The following is an 18,846-nucleotide window of genomic DNA, read 5'->3' as shown; positions in this document are numbered from 1 at the left end:
TAGGAGAGGAAGTTCTGGGTAAATGGAGCTACTAGTTCGGATGGAGCAGGAATTGGGATAGTCCTCCAAGGACCATATAAGGCAAAACTCTAGTATGCAACCAAGTTAGCATTTAGATCCATAAACAATGTGGTCGAGTATGAAGCTCTCCTTATGTCACTAAGAAAGAAGTAAGAGCCATGCACATGACAATTCATTCTGATTCTCCACTTGTTATCAATTAGCGTCAAGGTAATTTTTAAGTTAAGTATCAGAATCTAAGCAAATATGAAGTTTGAGTTCATAAATTCTTAACTGATATCCAAGAAAAAATGGCAAGGTTGTTATAGTTTAAATCCCAAGGGAAGAGAATTCTAAAGCAAATAACCTTGCCAAACTCGTTGTTGTTGGCTAGCAACACCTAACTCACCTGATTCCTTTTGAGGAAATCAAATGCCTAATTGTGGATCATGAGGAAGCTATCCTTATTGACATTAGAGGAACCTGGATGAGCCTATTATTCTACTATGTTACTGAGGGAACTCTCCCTTAAGACCCAATGGAGGTAGGTAAAATTATCAAAAGGCATTAGGCTATGGCATTATTAATGGCAGGCTTTATAGCAAGTCATACTTGCAGCCCTGGCTTAAATGCATTACTCTTGATGAAGGCATCCAAACTGTTAAGGAGATACATGAAGGATTAGCATAAGCCATGAAGGTACTCGGACAATTGCCAAAAAGGCATTACACTAAGGGCTTTACTGGCTAACTATTATAAAATATGATAAGCAACTAGTTCAAGCATGCATCAAATGCCAGGAGTTTAAACATATCCCTTGCCAGCCAGCAGAAAAATTGGAGGCCATAGGTAGTCCATTGCATTTTTATCAATGGGGGATAGACATTATAGGCCATTTCCTATAACCCTCACGAAAACATAGGTATGTGATAATGGCAATTGATCACTTCATAAAATGGGTAGAAGCTAAAGCAACACCTAGAATCACCATAAAGAAGGCCATTACATTTGTGAAGAACAACATCTTGGCTAGGTTCGATGTCCCCAATGTCATATCACCAACAATGGAACTAATTTGAGTCCAAAAAATTTAAAAGTTTTTGTTCTGAGTTTAAAATCAACCTTCTTTACGTTAGTCTACCATCCTCAATCCATTGGGATGATTGAGGTGATAAACAAAACCATTATATAAGGGCTTAGTGCTCAGACAAAGTAAAGAAGAAGTGGCCTGATGTGTTGCCAAGCATCTTATGGGCATACCGAACAACACTAAGACCTAGAATGAGCGAGACATCTTTCTTTTTGACTTATGGGGTTGAAACAGTTATCCCAACTGAGTTTCATGCCCTAACTACTCAAGTTAAAAACTTAAAAGCTTTTACCAATGAAGAAGACCTTAGATTCAACCTTAATCAATTAGAAACTCAAAGGGAATAGGCGTTTATACACATGGAAGCACATAGGTGAAGAATGACTCAGATGTTCAATTCAAAAGTCAAGGGCCAAGCGTTTTTTTGTTGGAGACTTTGTCATGAAAAGAGCTGGCTTAGAGAAAGGTATAGTTAGAACAACTAAGCTTAGTTAGAACTAAAAAGGCCCTTACTCGGTCACCAAAGTCATTCTTCCAGAAGCCTATTGATTCTTATAATAATAAAAATAATAAATAAAAATAATAAATATCATTTTTTTTTTAATTTTCTAGTCAAAATAAAGGTTATACCTATGAACCAATCCCATACTATGAAATAAGCAAAAGGAAAGAGCAATAGACTAGAAATATCTAGTTTTTTTTTTAGTGTAGTAGTGGATAAAAAAGATTGATGTAAAGGAAAATTTGAAGTTGTGAGCTAGCTGACATGAATGGCAAATAGTTTCTTCAGGCTTGGAATATTTCCAACCTTAAGAAGTATTATCAATAGGCTAAATTACTCTCTCACAACTTATGTAAACTACCCTTTTATTAATAAAGATAATACTTATTTTCTACGACATTGTTTATTCATCATGCTAATGCACTTAAATGAATATATAAGGTATAAATCTGCCCAAGTGGCATAGACATAGCCATCTAAGGCATAAGCCTGCCCAAATGGCATATATACAATCATCTAAAGCATAAGTGCATGGAAGTGGCATAGACACAGCTATGTAAGGCATAAATCCACCTAAGTGGCATAGACACAACCATCTAAGGTATAAGTCTACCCAAGTGGCGTAAACACAGTCATTCAAGGCATAAATCCCCGTAAGTGGCATAGACAAAGCAATCAAAAGTATAAGACCATCCAAGTGGCATAGGCAAAAATCACATAATCATTATTAACACATCAACTAAAAGCTTAAGTTTTCCTGGCTAGATTTTAAAAAAGATTGCCTTAATATTCATAAGTGATTACTTGGTAACTGCACCAAGCACATGAATGAGGTAATTTCTATTATATATGTTTACTCAGACATTAATGCTGGAAAAACCTAAGTATCTCTTTTACTAGGTTACTTGGACATTGGTCATGACAAAGCTTATCCCATTTATTATGTTGCTTGGACATTAGTCCTAAAAAATTTCTCTTTCTAATTTATAGGTTACCCGGACTATGGTCCAGTCAATAATTGAACTATCTATGAATTATCATCTTTTGCTCAGATTCTAACCCAAATAAGCAGGCACTCAAGCATTGACTAAAAATACTTGGAAGGGAGGAAAGAAAAGAAATTAATTAATAAAGCTCAAAGTTAGTAAAATATAAATACAATAGTCAAGGGTCATTTGCCTTTGTTTAATCTCTAACAGCAAAAAGGGTCTTGTCACCACCCTCCTTCTCTCCATCCCTTTTTTCCTCCCCTTCCCCATCTTCTTTAGGAAATTCAATTTAAGCTGGAATAATTTCCTTAATCAATGCCCAGCTGACATTTTGAAACTTCAGAAATGATGGTCGTTTGAAAGGCTATGTACAAATCAACCAACTTTTCATTAGAGGACCCAACTTCTTTCTCTAGCTCCTGGATTTGCTGGGTTGCCCTTCCTATTTTAGCTCAGTGGCTCTCTTCTACATTTAAAAGCTAGTCAGTTAGCTCGCACATTTCTCTGTCAAAATTGTCTAGGTAAGATTGTAATGTTTTGATCTGCTTCTTTCCTTCTTTAATAGCCATTTCCAAAGCGTTGCATTTCATTTAAAGCTCGTCATAAGAGTCCCTAAGTCCTTGCTGGTGCTGTTAGACCAATTTATTAGTTGACACATCCTTTAGACTCAAACTCATGGCACAGAGAATGAGCTTTCGATCATCCTCTAGTTCAAGGCATGCCTGGTCACTAGAAAGGTCAATTTTTTACCCAGAAGCTCAGCCAGATACATGCTCTCGGCCACTTGTCTTTGTCTCCTTAAGATGGCATCTAAGCCCCTTTCAATGAAGGTTGCAGCAGCATTAGACAAAGCAGGAGGAAGAGTATTCTCTCGAATCTCTTCAGTAACCACTAGAATAGGAGGTGGGGTTGCCTTTTTACTTTTTTTACTTTTCTTTTTCAATGGCTCGGTACTTGGCCCACCACCTTATTCATTTCTCTTCTAAGCAAAGATTTCTAAGAGATAGTTAAAGCCACCCTTAGCCATTACTGCAAAGAGAAGATGAAATTAGTTAAGTATTACTGGGATTATGAGAATAATTTTGGGTTTACCCCCACACTTAACCTCGTTGCCTCGCCAACTCAAGGTTCAGCATCAGTAGCCAAGGGGAAAGTATCAGAAGGGTCAGTGTAATTACAAATACGCACTTCAATTTCATACTTATGGTTTTGTAAGCCTTCACCAATTCACTAATAGTGGCATACTCATTCCTGCTGAAAACAGGCTTCCCTTTGTGCTTTTTAAGTTTTGGCATCCAAGTCAGTGAGAATCGCACCCAGCTTTAATCTTTATTGAGTGTGAGCATGAAAAATCTCTCTTCCGTCTCTTCTAAGATTAATGGATTTTGATAAATAAAGTGAAGCCTATCTTCGTTATGAAGTAGAAAAATTCATTTGTTTCCTGAGAGAAGAATTTGTGAAAGTAATGGAATACCTTGGCAATAGCAATTAGGTTTTCTCTCAGCACAAAGTTAGAAATGCCACCAAAATTCTTCAACTATTAGGATGTAGCTGTGACAGGACAACATTATAAAATTGTAGGACTTCTACAAAATAGGGATCCAGTAGGATTCTCACACCCACCTATAAATGCTCTTTGTATATCATTAGTGAGTTGTCCCATGGTATAATGTCATTCGCCCTCATGTGCTCTCTTGGTTGATAGGCGACTATGTAAGAAGGCAGTTTGTACTCCCTTAGAATATCATGAATTTTGTTCCCTTGATAATTTATAAGTGCCTACCCTAGGCGCACTTGAATCGGCCTCTTACCTTGGCAACTATATCTCATAGGTACAATTGCTTACCTTGAAACCCCTTATTCACTCACCACCACAAGATCAGTGGTTACCTCGATTGTCACAACCTCCTTGGTAGCCACCAATGCCACCTAGGTTTCTGGCATGATAGTTACCATGAGAGCCACTACCCTTCAAGCATTAACATTGCATGAGGATAGGTAGATAGGTCAAAGAAGGAGCTTGTCTTAGAGGTATCTCATGAAGGGTTAATTCTCTTAGGAAGTGGGGTTCCAAAACTCATTTGGAAACATGAAAAGAAAGGGCAAGAAGGATAAAATCACAAACAAAACAAGGTTTTGCCTTAAAATGCAGGAAAAAAAAGTGCTCTCTGGTGAGTAGTTGGAAACTCTGGTGAACTCTGCAGGAAATTCTATCAGCAAAAGAGAGTAGCAGGGAAGGAAAAAGGAAATAAGAAATGCAAATGGATGAAAAATGAGTAAAAGAATTCATCCCTACACTTATATAAGGAAAGTAATCAATGCCAAATACTCTCAAAACCCTAACTGCTGCACTGACATGATTAATGAACAAATCTCTAGGTGACAGTTCATGTCAAATTCTTCACCTCTCACTAGTTAAACGCATACTCAAAAAAAAAAAAAAAGCTCAAGTAGAAAGCAACCAAGCCTGAAAAGACTTAGATACTCGTGAGGGGACTAATAAGATTATAGCCATTAAAATAGTACTCAAAGGCAAGTAACGGATAGCGAAGTAATAGGTAATGATGCCCAATTTGAGTTTGAGCTATTGCAAGTCGCTAAAACATTTGCCTTTGACACTTGAACAGGAGTTCCTCGCCCTAACATACCCTTGGATGCTTGGATCACATGAAAAGATAAGTATCCTAAGATAATTGCCATGGTTACAATCCTAAAATCTAGAGGACTCTCAAACAAAGTGGACTTCAAAGTCTTAATCAGTCATAAACTCCTAATCTTAACAAGAACATACACCAAAACCTATATAAAGGCCATTAGATATTCACGTGAATCTCTAATCATTCCTATCCATTTACAGTTCAATTCTCGTTATTGACTAAAGTATCAGAATAGTGGTTAACTAACCCACCCGGTGTTTTTCATTGTTATCTTGCAAATCCAATACTTAGAGCCATCATCCTGTACATGCAAAAGAGGAGAACAACATCACGCCTCAGAAGATAGTTAAGCTTAAAGATGTTCCTACTATTTTTGGATGTTTTAGACGCATTCTAGGTAATAAAATTGGTAAAGGTAAACCAAAACTCAAATTTCGAATTTAAATTCTATTTAATTAAATTTTTATTATAACTGAAAATAAAATTTTATAAAATATAATTAATGTTTAACTAAAAAAATGTAAATTTTGGTCTAATTTTTTAACTATATCACTTCTTGCCATGAGAAAATTTTATGGGGCTAAAGCATTTAACTACGACTATTTTCACTTTTAGCTATGGTATTCCATGGTTGCAAGCGTCAAATATTGTAGTGTGAACCCATTTATGTGATCGTATATACAATAACAATGGAGAATAATAATGGTCCTCCATTCGAATTTTATGTTTTTATAGAAAAATAAACTTTTCTTTAAGAAAATAACATACGAATACAAGTATATTATGATTACAAGATCATGAAAGATTATCATAATTTTTTTTTTCTACAAAATAACTGGCTTGTGTTAAAGTGCATATGTGAAATAAAATTGATAAAAATATAATTGGTAAATAGAAAAAAAAAATGAGAATTGAAATATTATAATTCAATATGAATTTTAATGTAATTGGACTTTAATTTTAAATTTAATTAGTGAGAAAAAAACTTTTAAATTTTTTTCTCTTCTCTAATCACATTTATTACCTAAAAGGATTAACTTAGATTTGTTTTACTTGCATTTCTCTTTATTTTCAATTTATTAATAATTTATTTCTTTTTCATATTAGTTAAAACTTTTATACTAAATTTAGTCCAGCACATTATTAAACCGATTAAATTATAAAAAATAATTAAACATATAAGTAAAAAAAAATATTCATCTAATTATCCAACCTATTAAGATTAAAAGAAAAAAAGATATACAAGTAAATATAATATACTTTAGGAATTTGATATTATACCAATGAATGATAAAATTTAATACATTACTAAAAGTCAATATATTTTAAACAAAATAAAAATATCTTAAAATTAAAAAATATAAAGAAATCTATCGCTAAAATTGCATATACAAAAACTAAACCATAAATACGTATAATGAATACAGAAAAGGTGCAGGGTACTTAAAAAAATACTAGATAAAAGTAAAAGGGGGAGAATAGTGGAACAAACAAAATATCAAATAGTAATTTGGTACAATGAAGGACAAAATTTAATTGATTATTGAAAATTAATATATTTTAAGTAAAATATAAATATTTTAAAATTAAAAAAAAAATAATGAAACCCTAAACTAATTAATAGATTGAGAAGGAATATTTTACTTCTTACTAAAGTTGATCTGTGTATTCTTTTTATGTTAAAAATTAACCTAAAAACTTAAAAACTAATTGGTTTTTATTATTTAATAAATTATATTAACTTTTTAAAAAAAAATTAATGAGATATATAAAATTATTAAACTTTTATTATAATTAGTTTACTATAGATAAAAGATTACTGATGTTATTTATAAAAGTAACATAATATATGTGTTGCTAATAATAGTACAAGAAGATGGTTTAACCCCAACCTACTATGTAAATATATCTAAATAGTAGAACCAAATAAATCCTAAACTATATATATATATATATATATAATTGTACTAAAGAGGATAATTTGAAAATATATATGTAGTCTACCATATTTAAGACTAATTAATAAAAAATTTAAGATTCTTGCAACAAAATAATTTGTTGTTATAAATATAAAAGTTATGACCATTTCACTATTATTAGGAATTGTATTCATCATTAGGTTTGTCACATCTATCTTGTCCTCTTAAGTTAAAAGTGACCAAAAGGGATCTAATCACCATAGCTAATTATTTATTATGAAAATAGTAATTTGTCACTTTAAATAGGCTTATTATGATAATTTATTTGTAATGACAGAAGGAAATTATTATCACTATAACCAATATTTTGTCACAATTGATTTACATTTAAGGACAAAATGATAAGTGTTATTTTTACGTGGCTTGAATTTTGGATATGTCTTTATGGATTTGAATTATGACCAAACCCGAAAGTTTCGTGTTGCTACCTGATTGAGAGTTCAGCGTGATTATATTTTGCTCTTTTCATTATAGTAGAAATTTTCTCTCATCTTACCCATGGACATGGACTTTAAGATCAAACCACGTAAATTCTGCATTATTCTTCTTCTCTTTTCTTATACTATGCAATTGTGTGATTGTGTATGCCTTAGATTTACGTGTTTGCTATAATAAATTGGTATCAGAGCTTTGTGTGCACAATCTAGAGTTTACAGATAGAATCGTCTTGATCTATGGAATGCAATCGATGATAACTTTCTAGAAGTTACAAAGGAGGCAGACGAAGCTGAGCTGAATGAGAGAGCCTTGAGTGTGATTTTCATAAGCATAACTAATAATGTCTTACGTGAGATTACTAGTGAAAGCTCAATGTCTATAGCATGGAAGAAATTGGAGAAGTTGTACTCTGCCAAATCGCTGACCAATTGTCTGTATCTAAAGAAAAGGCTATACAAACTGAGAATGAGCAAAGGTATGCCCATTAAAGAACATCTGAATGAATTTAATTCAATCATTATGGACCTAAAGAATGTTGATATTAATATTGATAATGAGGATCAAGCCTTTATTGTGTTATGTTCTTTGCCACCCTCTTATGAGGCTTTTGTTGATACTCTGTTATATGGAAAAGATAGTATTTCACTAGATGATGTTAGTAATTCTCTAAAATCAAAGGACCTAAAAAAGAATTTTTCATATAATAGAGAATATTTGAGGGGAAGTTTTGGTGAGCAGGGGAAGAACACAGTCAAAGGAGGTTTCTTTTATCAGGAAGAAATCTAAGGCTAAATCTAAGTCAAGAGTGAAAAAGCTAACTATTTTGAGTGTGGGAGCAAGGTCACTATAGGAGAGACTATCTCAAGTTGAAAAATAAAAAGGGAAAGCAATCAGAAAGTTCTGCAAATGTGGTTTACAAGTTTAGTGATTTTGATGGCAATGACAGTGCTGGGTAAATTTTATCCGTGAGTTCAGATCATGGACAGAATTCCTGGATTCTTAATACTGGTGCTACTTATAACATGTATCCACAAAAAAAGTAGTTTCACTTACAAATAGATGAGTGGTAAGGTATTTCTAGGCAATAATCGTGCATTACTTGTTGAAGGAATTGGTAACATCATATTGAAGATGTTTGATGGCATTATTAGAACTATGGAGTGTTGGTATGTTCCAGGACTAAAGAGGAACTTAATTTCTATTAAGACACTTAAATCTCATGCATTCAGATTCCATGTAGAGAATGGAGTTTCTCAAAGTGTGCAAGGTCTTTATGGTACTCATGAAGAGCAGTTTGTTTTTAGGATTATATTTTCTTTAGGATAGTACAATTTTAAGGGAAGCTGCAATAGCGTCGGGAAGTAATAATCTGAACCAGACTCAATTGTGATATCTGCGTCTGGGTCATATGAGTGAAAGAGAGTTATCTGCGTTGAGCAAGTGGGATTTATTGGACAAGCAAAAAATAGAATTTGTGGACTTTTACGAACACTGTGTGTTTGGCAAACATACGTGAATTTCAACAAAAAGGCAGTGCATGAGATTAGAGGTATGGTGGATTATATACATTCAAATTTATGCTCTTCCAAGAGCCGTGCTAGGTACTTCATGACTTTGATTGTTAATTACCCTATGATGTTTGGGTGTATTTCTTAAAAATAAAAGATGGGGCATTTTCAACCTTTGTAAAGTAGAAGACAATAATTGAGAAGCAAATAGAAAAAAGGTCAAGCACCTTAGATCTAATAATGGGTTAAAATTTTGTAATTGTGAGTTTAATGCGTTCTGCAGCATTGAAGGTATAGTGAAACACTGCACTTGTATAAGGACACCAGAACATAATGGTATTTCAGAGTGCAAGAATAGAACACTTTGTGACAAAAGCATGAAATATACTCTCACATTCAGGTTTGAGAAAAGATTTATGGGCTGAAGCAATTAATACAGCCTGTTTCTTCATTAATAGATCTCCATCTATAACTATTGAATGCAAAACTTCTTTTGAGATTTGGTCCGATTCACCTACTGATTGCTCTCAGCTAAGAGTGTTTGGTTGCCTACTTATGCTTATGTGAGGGATGGTAAACTTGAACCAAAGGCAAGAAAATGCATATTTCTAGGTATGCATTTAGAGTGAAAGCAGGTTATAGTGCAATTATGTAAAGTCTCTAAGATTAATTATCAACAGGGATGTGATGTTTAATGAGTCTACTTCATTGGATGGTTAGAAGAAGAAATCAATAGCAAAATCTGATCACGGTGTCAGAGAACAGGTAGAGCATGAGGTTGATACTTCAGTAGTTCAGTCTAGTGATTCAGAGGATGTGGTGCAAGATCCTGATCAATAAGAGGATGCACCTGAGCAATAGCAATAGGAACCATATAGCATTACAACTGGTAGAGAAAGAAGACAGATTAGACTTCCGCAGAGATATGTATATGTAGATCCAGTTGCATTTGCCATGTCAGTTGCTGAGACAGTTAATGTGTATGAACCTAGCAATTATAGAGAAGCTGTTTCTTGTTAAATGTAGATCAGTAGATTGGTGCTATGGGTGAAGAAATTGAATCTCTTCACAAAAATCAGAATTGGAACCTTGTAACATTGCCTAAGGGATAGAAAGTGGTACGCTGCAAATGGGTGTTCAAGAAAAAGGAAGGCACTCTAGGGTTTAAAGCACCTCGATATAAGGCACGGTTAATAGCAAAAGGCTTTACTCAGAGGGAGGAGATTAACTTTAATGAAGTGTTTTCTCCATTTGTGAAACATAGTTCTATTAAGGTCTTACTTGCTATGGTTGCACTTCATGATATAGAGCTCGAATGACTAGATGTGAATATACATTTTTGCATGATGAGCTAGAGAAGCAAATTCATATGAGTCAACCTGAGGGATTTGTCATTCCAGTTATGGAAAACCATGTTTGCTTGCTTAAAAAAATTTTATATGGTTTAAAATAGTTACTTAGGTAGTAGTACAAAAGACTTGATACATTCATGGTTTATAATTGCTTTATTCATAGTTCATATGACAATTGTGTATATCATAGAAAACTTTCAGATGATTCCTTTGATGACATGCTTATTACTGCTAAAAGCATGCCACCGATTAATATTTTGAAAAAGTAGTTGAATGATGAGTTTGAGATGAAGGATTTGGGTACTGCAAAGAAGATATTGAGAATGGAAATTACTAGGGAGGGAAATGTTGGGAATAGGGAAAGAAGTGTTAGGAAGTTTTTCTAGTCTCAGCAAGTCTATGTTGAGAAAGTGCTTAAGCGTTGTAACATGAATAATGCTAAGTCTGTTACTGTTTCATTTGCTATCCATTTCAAGTTATCTACAAACATGTCACCAAAAATAGATGAGGAAATGGTGCACATGTCTCGTGTTCCCTATTTGAGTGTTGTTGGTAGCATCATGTATAATTTGGTTTGCACCTGAACTAACATTTGACATGCAGTTAATATTGTAAGTAAATACATGGCATGTCCTGGGAAAGAGCACTAGTAGGCAGTGAAATGGGTTCTAAGGTATTTGAAGGGTACTACAGATATTGGTTTGACATTCGATAGGGCTAAAATGAGTGATTCAATTGTTGGCTATGTAGATTTAGATTTTTCAAGGGACTTAGACAAGAGGAGATCTCTGATAGGTTATTTGTTTATACTCTCTAGAAGTGCTATCAGTTGGAAGATAATATTGCAAGCTATAGTTGCTTTGCCCACCACAAAGGCTAAATATATGGTTTTAGCAGAGGCAGTAAAAGAAGTTTTATGGTTACAAGGTTTAGTGGGTTATCTTGGGTTCATACAAAAGAAGCTAACAGTGTTTTGTGACAGCTAGAGTACAATACATCTTACAAAGAATCAGATATACCATGAGTAAACTAAACACATTAATATCAGATATCACTTCATTCGGGATATTGTATCTCAAGGGACTGTAGTTGTGCAAAAGTCTCTACACATGATATCCAGTAGATATGATGACCAAGGAAGTCTCAGTTAGCAAGTTTATGCATTGGTTAGACTTGGTTAGTGTTTATAGTGCTCAACAATGCCCTTGCAAAGGTAAATGGCAAGCCAAAGTGTTAGAGCTGATTTTGTTAATGATGGAGAGAATTAAAGCCAAGGGGAAGAATTGTTACTTTAATGTGGCTTGAATTTTAGATATGTCTTTTATGGATTTGAATTATGACACAACCTGAAATCTTCACGTTGTGACCCGATTGGAAATAAAAAGTAAAGTTTATGGTGGTAGTGGAGGGCACGGGCTAATAGGTTAGGGCTCTAAGCTTACCACTAATCTAGTTAGAGGTGCGGTGGCAACGTCCCCACAGTATGGACCAGTATAAATATTGTAATATCATGCTCATTGTGATAGATTTGTGAGATATTTAGGAAACACACTAGAATTAGAGTTTGATAGTTTTGAGTAATTTTATCTTGTTCTTTTTCATTATAATAAAATTTTTCTCTTGTCTTACCTGTAAACGTAGACCTTACGATTGAATCACGTAAATCTTGTGTTATTTCTCTTCTCTTTTCTTATATTATGTGATTGTACGATTGCGTGTATACTTTAAATTTGTATGCCTGCTATAACAATAAGCTTTAAGGTGAGAAAATAATATATCGTGATAAAACTGATGTTGTTAAAATTGTAAATAGTGACTAAATTATTTTCTACTGGTAACATAATTTAATTTATCACAGCCTTTATTTTAACCACATTTATTTTGTCACATGCTTGTTTATATGACAATATAATTTGTCAAAAAAATTATCGAAAATTATATAATGATAGAAATAATTTTGTAAAAAATGTAATTGGAAGACAAATAATTTTTGGCACAAATATTTTACGTGATAATTTTTTTTTAAAACAATATAGGCGTAATAAATATTTTTTTGTCATCTCAATTCTGACAAAAATATTCATGTCAATACTTCTAAATTGTAACGAATTCTTTTTGTGAAAAAAAATATTCAATAATTTATGTAGAAATTGAAATCATGATAAAATATTTTTATCACATTTTATGAATAGTGGCAAAGTTACTTTCATCGGAAATGTATAAAATTGTAATGACAAAAAATTTACATCGTTAATATTGAAACGTTTTTTTTTTTTTTTAATTTTAAAAGTGATCAAATATCTTTGTCAATAATTTAAAAGAATGACAAAAGTTATTCTATAATAATTTGGTCTAATAATTTTTTAATAAATTTAATTTATTCAATTAAATATATATTTAGTTATTTATAATCATTTTACGTTTAATAAATTAAATCATAAATAATTTCTTTTTATTTTTTCCACATTGAAACATGCATCTATCATCATTATCAAACTATGAATGCATATATCATTTTTGGATAAAGATCAAATTATATAAAAACAAAATTTAGTGCATAAATTTCATTAAAATATATAAAATCAACAATATTAAAAATATAATTCCTTTGATGTATGATTAAGAAATAAAAGCTAAAGTTAGTCTCTTGATCCATTTTTTATTCTGTAAAATATAAAAATATCCATGTGTTGATTGTCTCTTATTGATCTATTTTCATTCTTTAAAAAGAAAAAATAATGTAATTAGAATATATAAACATAGAAAAGGGAAATATATATATATATATATATATATATATATATATATATATATATATATATATATATATATATATATAACTCAACTCAACTAAATTTTTATCTCAAGAATTTGAGGTTGGCAATATGAATTCTTTTGTTCATTCTAAACGATTCTGGGTTAAATCCTCGGAAATGTGTAATGCTTCTAGGTCATGTAGTACTTTCTTTCAAGTCAGTTTAGGTCTACCCCTTCTTTTCTTTCTATCATCTAACCTAATGTGCTCTACTTGTCTAACTAGAGCCTCCGTATGTCTACAGTTCACATGATCAAACCACCTCAATCTTTCTTCTCTCAACTTATCATTAATTGGCACTACTCGTACCTTTTCTCTAATACTCTCATTACGGACTTTATCTAGTCTAGTATGACCACTCATCCATCCTAACATTCTCATCTCCGCAACTCTCATCTTAGACACATACGACTCCTTCAGTGCCCAACACTCACTGCCATATAGCATGGCCGGTCGTATGGCTGTATGGTAAAATTTTTCTTTCAACTTATTGGGAATCTTGCGATCACATAAAACTCCCATGGCACTTCTCCACTTTAACCATCCGGCTTGAATCCTATGACTAACATCCTTCTCACATCCCCCATCTACTTGAAGGATTGAGCGAAGATATTTAAAGTGATTACTTTGGGATAGTACCACTCCATGGAAATTAACTTCTTCTCTATTATCCGTTCAGCCTTCACTGAACTTGCAATGTATGTATTTTGTCTTCGTTCTACTTAACTTAAAATCCTTTGACTCTAGAGTACTTCTCCAAAGCTCTAGCTTTCTATCGACTCCTTCTCGTGTCTCATCTATCAGAACTATATCATCTGCAAACATTATGACTACATAGCATTTGTCTTTGCTGCACATATCATTAATAAGAATTTATATACTCTTATTTGATTTCAACTAAATGTGTTCGATGATGACCGTTTAAAATAAATCTAGAAGTAACCTATTGATAAACACAAGGGACAAAAAAAAGATTGTGCATATGTAAGAAATAAAAATGTATGATTAGAATAAAAAAAAAAAATTCTACCTCTAATATTTAATAATTCAGATCTCATAAGTTGGTTTGATATGAGAGTCGAACTATCAATCTCAATCGATGTGGATAGTGAGATGCTGCTTGATGCTCTTGGAGATAAGAAATTCTTTATCTTTTAGCTAGACTAAATTTGTTTAGTATCAATGGTTGATGTAAATTAGTTTTCTTCTTTCGATCAGGTGCCATGATTATTTGTAAAATAAAGAAGGATAGATAATAATGTTAAAACAGAAAAAAAAAAAAAGAAAAAAAGAAAGAAAGAAAGAAATGGAGAACTAGTAAAAAAGAAGCAGATTGTAGGTAATAAGGCTCTGTATATTATATAATACTTATGGTTTTTGAAGTAGGAAAGATATTTAAAATAGGAAAGTTACTAGAAAATAGGCAAAGGTTTTAATATTTACACCTTTAGAGGGGAATTAAAAAACCCTTTATAATTTTTTTTTTAGTTTTTTACATTGCCCTCTAAAAAAAAGTATGTAATTTAATTGATTAAAAGTTAAAATTTTGGTTGAGTTGATTAAACTCATGTTTAAATTATTTGAATAAGTTTCTAGTTTTTATTAATATATTTTCTACTTACAAATAAATAAATTTTAATTAATAAAACGAGATGTGCTTCTTACTGATTTTTTCTTTTTTTAAATAACAACTAAGTTTTGGGATACGAACAAAATTCAATGCACATAGCAAATAAAATAAAAAGACATCTCAACTTTACGTAACAAATGAAATATAAATTACCATGATTATTTTATATATATATATATATATATATATATATATATATATATATATATATATATATATATATATATATATATATATATATTTAATGACCTAAATTTCTCAACTAAGTTTTTCCTGTTATTATATTTTTTTTTATTAATCAATTACTTATGCTTATAAAAAAAAGTATAAATGTCTAATATATAAAATATATTATTATTATTATTATTATTATTATTATTATATTATTATTATTATTATTATTATTATTATTATAAACATATATTTATTTAAGTCAAAATTTTGAACTAAAGAAAATATATAAGCTACTAAACTAAAGAGAATATTAGTAATTAAGGGGGAATCACTTCTACATTAGATTTATTGGGCTTACTCTCCGCTCTATTCGGCTCTGATACCATTTACTTGTTAAAGATTTAGAGTACTCAAAGCATTCAGAGAGAATTTTTTTGGTGAGCCTTATAAAATAAGATATTCATGAATTTAACGTCACATTTAATTTAAAATCTTAATACAATAGACTTATGTCTCATTTCCACTTATATATATTTCTCACTCATTTTATTATTTTTTTTTAATGTGAGAATTTCACATTTATATGTTTCCAAAGAGAATATTAGTAATTAAGGGGGAATCACTTCTACATTAGATTTATTGGGCTTACTCTCCGCTCTATTCGGCTCTGATACCATTTACTTGTTAAAGATTTAGAGTACTCAAAGCATTCAGAGAGAATTTTTTTGGTGAGCCTTATAAAATAAGATATTCATGAATTTAACGTCACATTTAATTTAAAATTTTAATACAATAGACTTATGTGTCATTTCCACTTATATATATTTCTCACTCATTTTATTATTTTTTTTTAATGTGAGAATTTCACATTTATATGTTTCCACCTGTTACTATTTGCGATTTTATTAAATCTTGTCCCGTGCATGGTGACATTTTAATTAATTTATTTATTTTCTTTTTGTGATAGCCCAAACAATATTGATAATTAATTGGATGAATTGAGAATCAAAACACTAATTTAAAAAATAAATATAAATAATTAAATTAAATTATATTTTTGCATTTGCACACAATATGGTATACTTTAGACCTTCAATTAAAATTTAGGCCAATAATTTCAAGGGAATAAAATTTAATATTTAATTTAAATTTTTTAAAGCTTGATTAAAATAAAAGAAAATTCAAAACCAAGTTCTAAAAAACTTAGGGAGACACCGCCATATCTTCAACTTTTTTAATAATGGAAATTAAAAAGAAATGGTTAAGTATGCCCAGCATTCAGTAAAAAAAAAAAAAAAGAAACGTTTAAAATAACATTTTTGGATGGTAATAGTTAGGATACTTGCCAAATATTACTTGATCTAAATCTGATTAATATTTTTAATATTTAAATTAATCTAAAATTTAATTAAAATTTATTTTCAATTACTAAATAAATATAAGTTTTAATAATATTTTTTTAATATTATTTTATAAATTATGTTAAAGTAATAAATAACATCAAGTAACGTATTTTAACATCAAAATAGCATATAACACAATAAAAAATATATACAGCATTATATATAATAGTACTATAAATTAATATAAAAGTGTCATTAAAAACTTTAATTTACGAGATTTATGGACATCATTATATACTTGCTGATAATTCTTATTGACAACATCTTTTAAATTTTTAACTGCATATATAGCATTTTGTTAAAATCTAAATTTGTGAACTACCAAACTTCCTAAATTCAAATATTATTATAAGAAAATACTCACATTCATTTAATTTTATATATTTTAATTAATAATATATAATATTTTTTATTTATAATTTACATTTAAAAATTTAATAATTCTATAAAAAAATAAATTTTATTTATTTAAAATATAATATATAAAATTTATGAATATTATTATAAAAAATATATATTATATATTTAATTTATTATTTATATAAATGGATTCAAGTAATAGATACTCAATGTGAAACTCGAATTCAATCCAAACTCGACAATGATATTATTTTTTAAACTCAAACCCGTTCTAAACGCAAAGTCATTCTATTAAGGTTCAATCAGGTCAGATATCTACAAATACCCGACGCATTGCCATTCTTACTATTCCTATCCTGGCCTAGGTTAGATGATGTTCCCATACTAAATAATTATTAATATATAATATACTTTGCTTTAAAAAAAAAACTATGTTTATGCTTTCATTTTATTGATTGTGTTTCAAAATTGATATAGTACAAGGTGTTGCCGATTAATGTAAAATGAAACAAGAAATTAGAGGTCAAATGAGCTATTTTTTAATATGTGATGAACAAGCAATAAATTTACAATAAAAGCTAAATTTTTATAGAATAATAATTTGACGAGTATCATAATTATCCATCATCATTCTCATAGATAACATTTCTTTTTCATTTGTAATACATTCTTTATTATTATTAAAGTATTTTTTTTTTATTTTTTCTTGATATATTTCTTTTGTTTTTCAGTTTTTTTAAAATAATTAGAAAAAATAAACAACATGTTGTATAAAAAAATATTAGTTTTAGCAAATGATTTAGAAAAAAAAAATATTTTTGATAACAAATCAGCAACATATTTTTCAAAAAAATAAAAAAAATAAATAGCAACAGATTAATTACAAAATTTTCATTGCTAAAATGTTTTTTTATTCTGACTCAAATATTTTGTCACTTATACCTCCATTTAAACATATATTATAATAATTTTTTAATAATAAATAAAATTCTTTTGTGACAAAATATTTTATAATTATAACATGTAACTAAAAATAGTGATTAAAATTTTTTATAACAAAATATGCTTATCGTGATAAACTATTTATTTTAGAGCTAAAATTTTGACTCAAATATTTTGTCGCTAATACCTCAATTTAAATATATATTATGACAAATTTTGTTGTAATGACAATTAAATTATTTTTGACAAATTATTTTGTAATTATAATATATATTACTAATTTTAGTGACTAAAGATTTGACAAAATCAATATATTATGATAATATCATATGTAAAAAAATAAAAAATATATATAAAAAAATTAAACCACGGATACATATAACAGATACAAATAACTATATTGGCTTTTTAAAAAAATTACGACATGCTATTTTAAAAAATGGCATACAAAAATAAGTCACTTGACTTCTTCAAATATTATCACTTGACGTATTAAAAGAATTAAAATAACATAATTTAAAAAATAACAAAATAATCTATTATCAACATATTTCAAATTTTAAAATTATATCATTTATCAAATACAATATTATATCAATTACTATTAAAAATATAAGATTTTATATTATTACATTATTAGTTATTTAAGAAAAATTTAATTTGATTTCTATAGGCATATAATAATTCAAACTTTTAATACAAATTTAAATTGCATTAAACATAATTAATTAAAAATTTTACCATCAACGTATTATATATATAACGTTAGAAAATAACTCACAAAAATAAGCCACTTTACTTCTTCAAAAATTGACATATAGAATATTAAAATACTTAATATTATTTTAAAAATAATAAAAATAATCTATTTGTCAACTTATTTTAATATTTAAATTGAAACAAAACATATTTTTGTACCATCTATTAAATACAAGTTATAATAGTTGCTGCTAAAAATATAAGATTTTATCACTACAAAAATTTTCAGGATTACCAGAAGATTCCAT

The sequence above is a fragment of the Hevea brasiliensis genome, chromosome 6 (assembly GCF_030052815.1).
Source record: "Hevea brasiliensis isolate MT/VB/25A 57/8 chromosome 6, ASM3005281v1, whole genome shotgun sequence".
Lineage (NCBI taxonomy): Eukaryota > Viridiplantae > Streptophyta > Magnoliopsida > Malpighiales > Euphorbiaceae > Hevea > Hevea brasiliensis.
Note: the sequence above shows the minus strand (reverse complement) of the source record.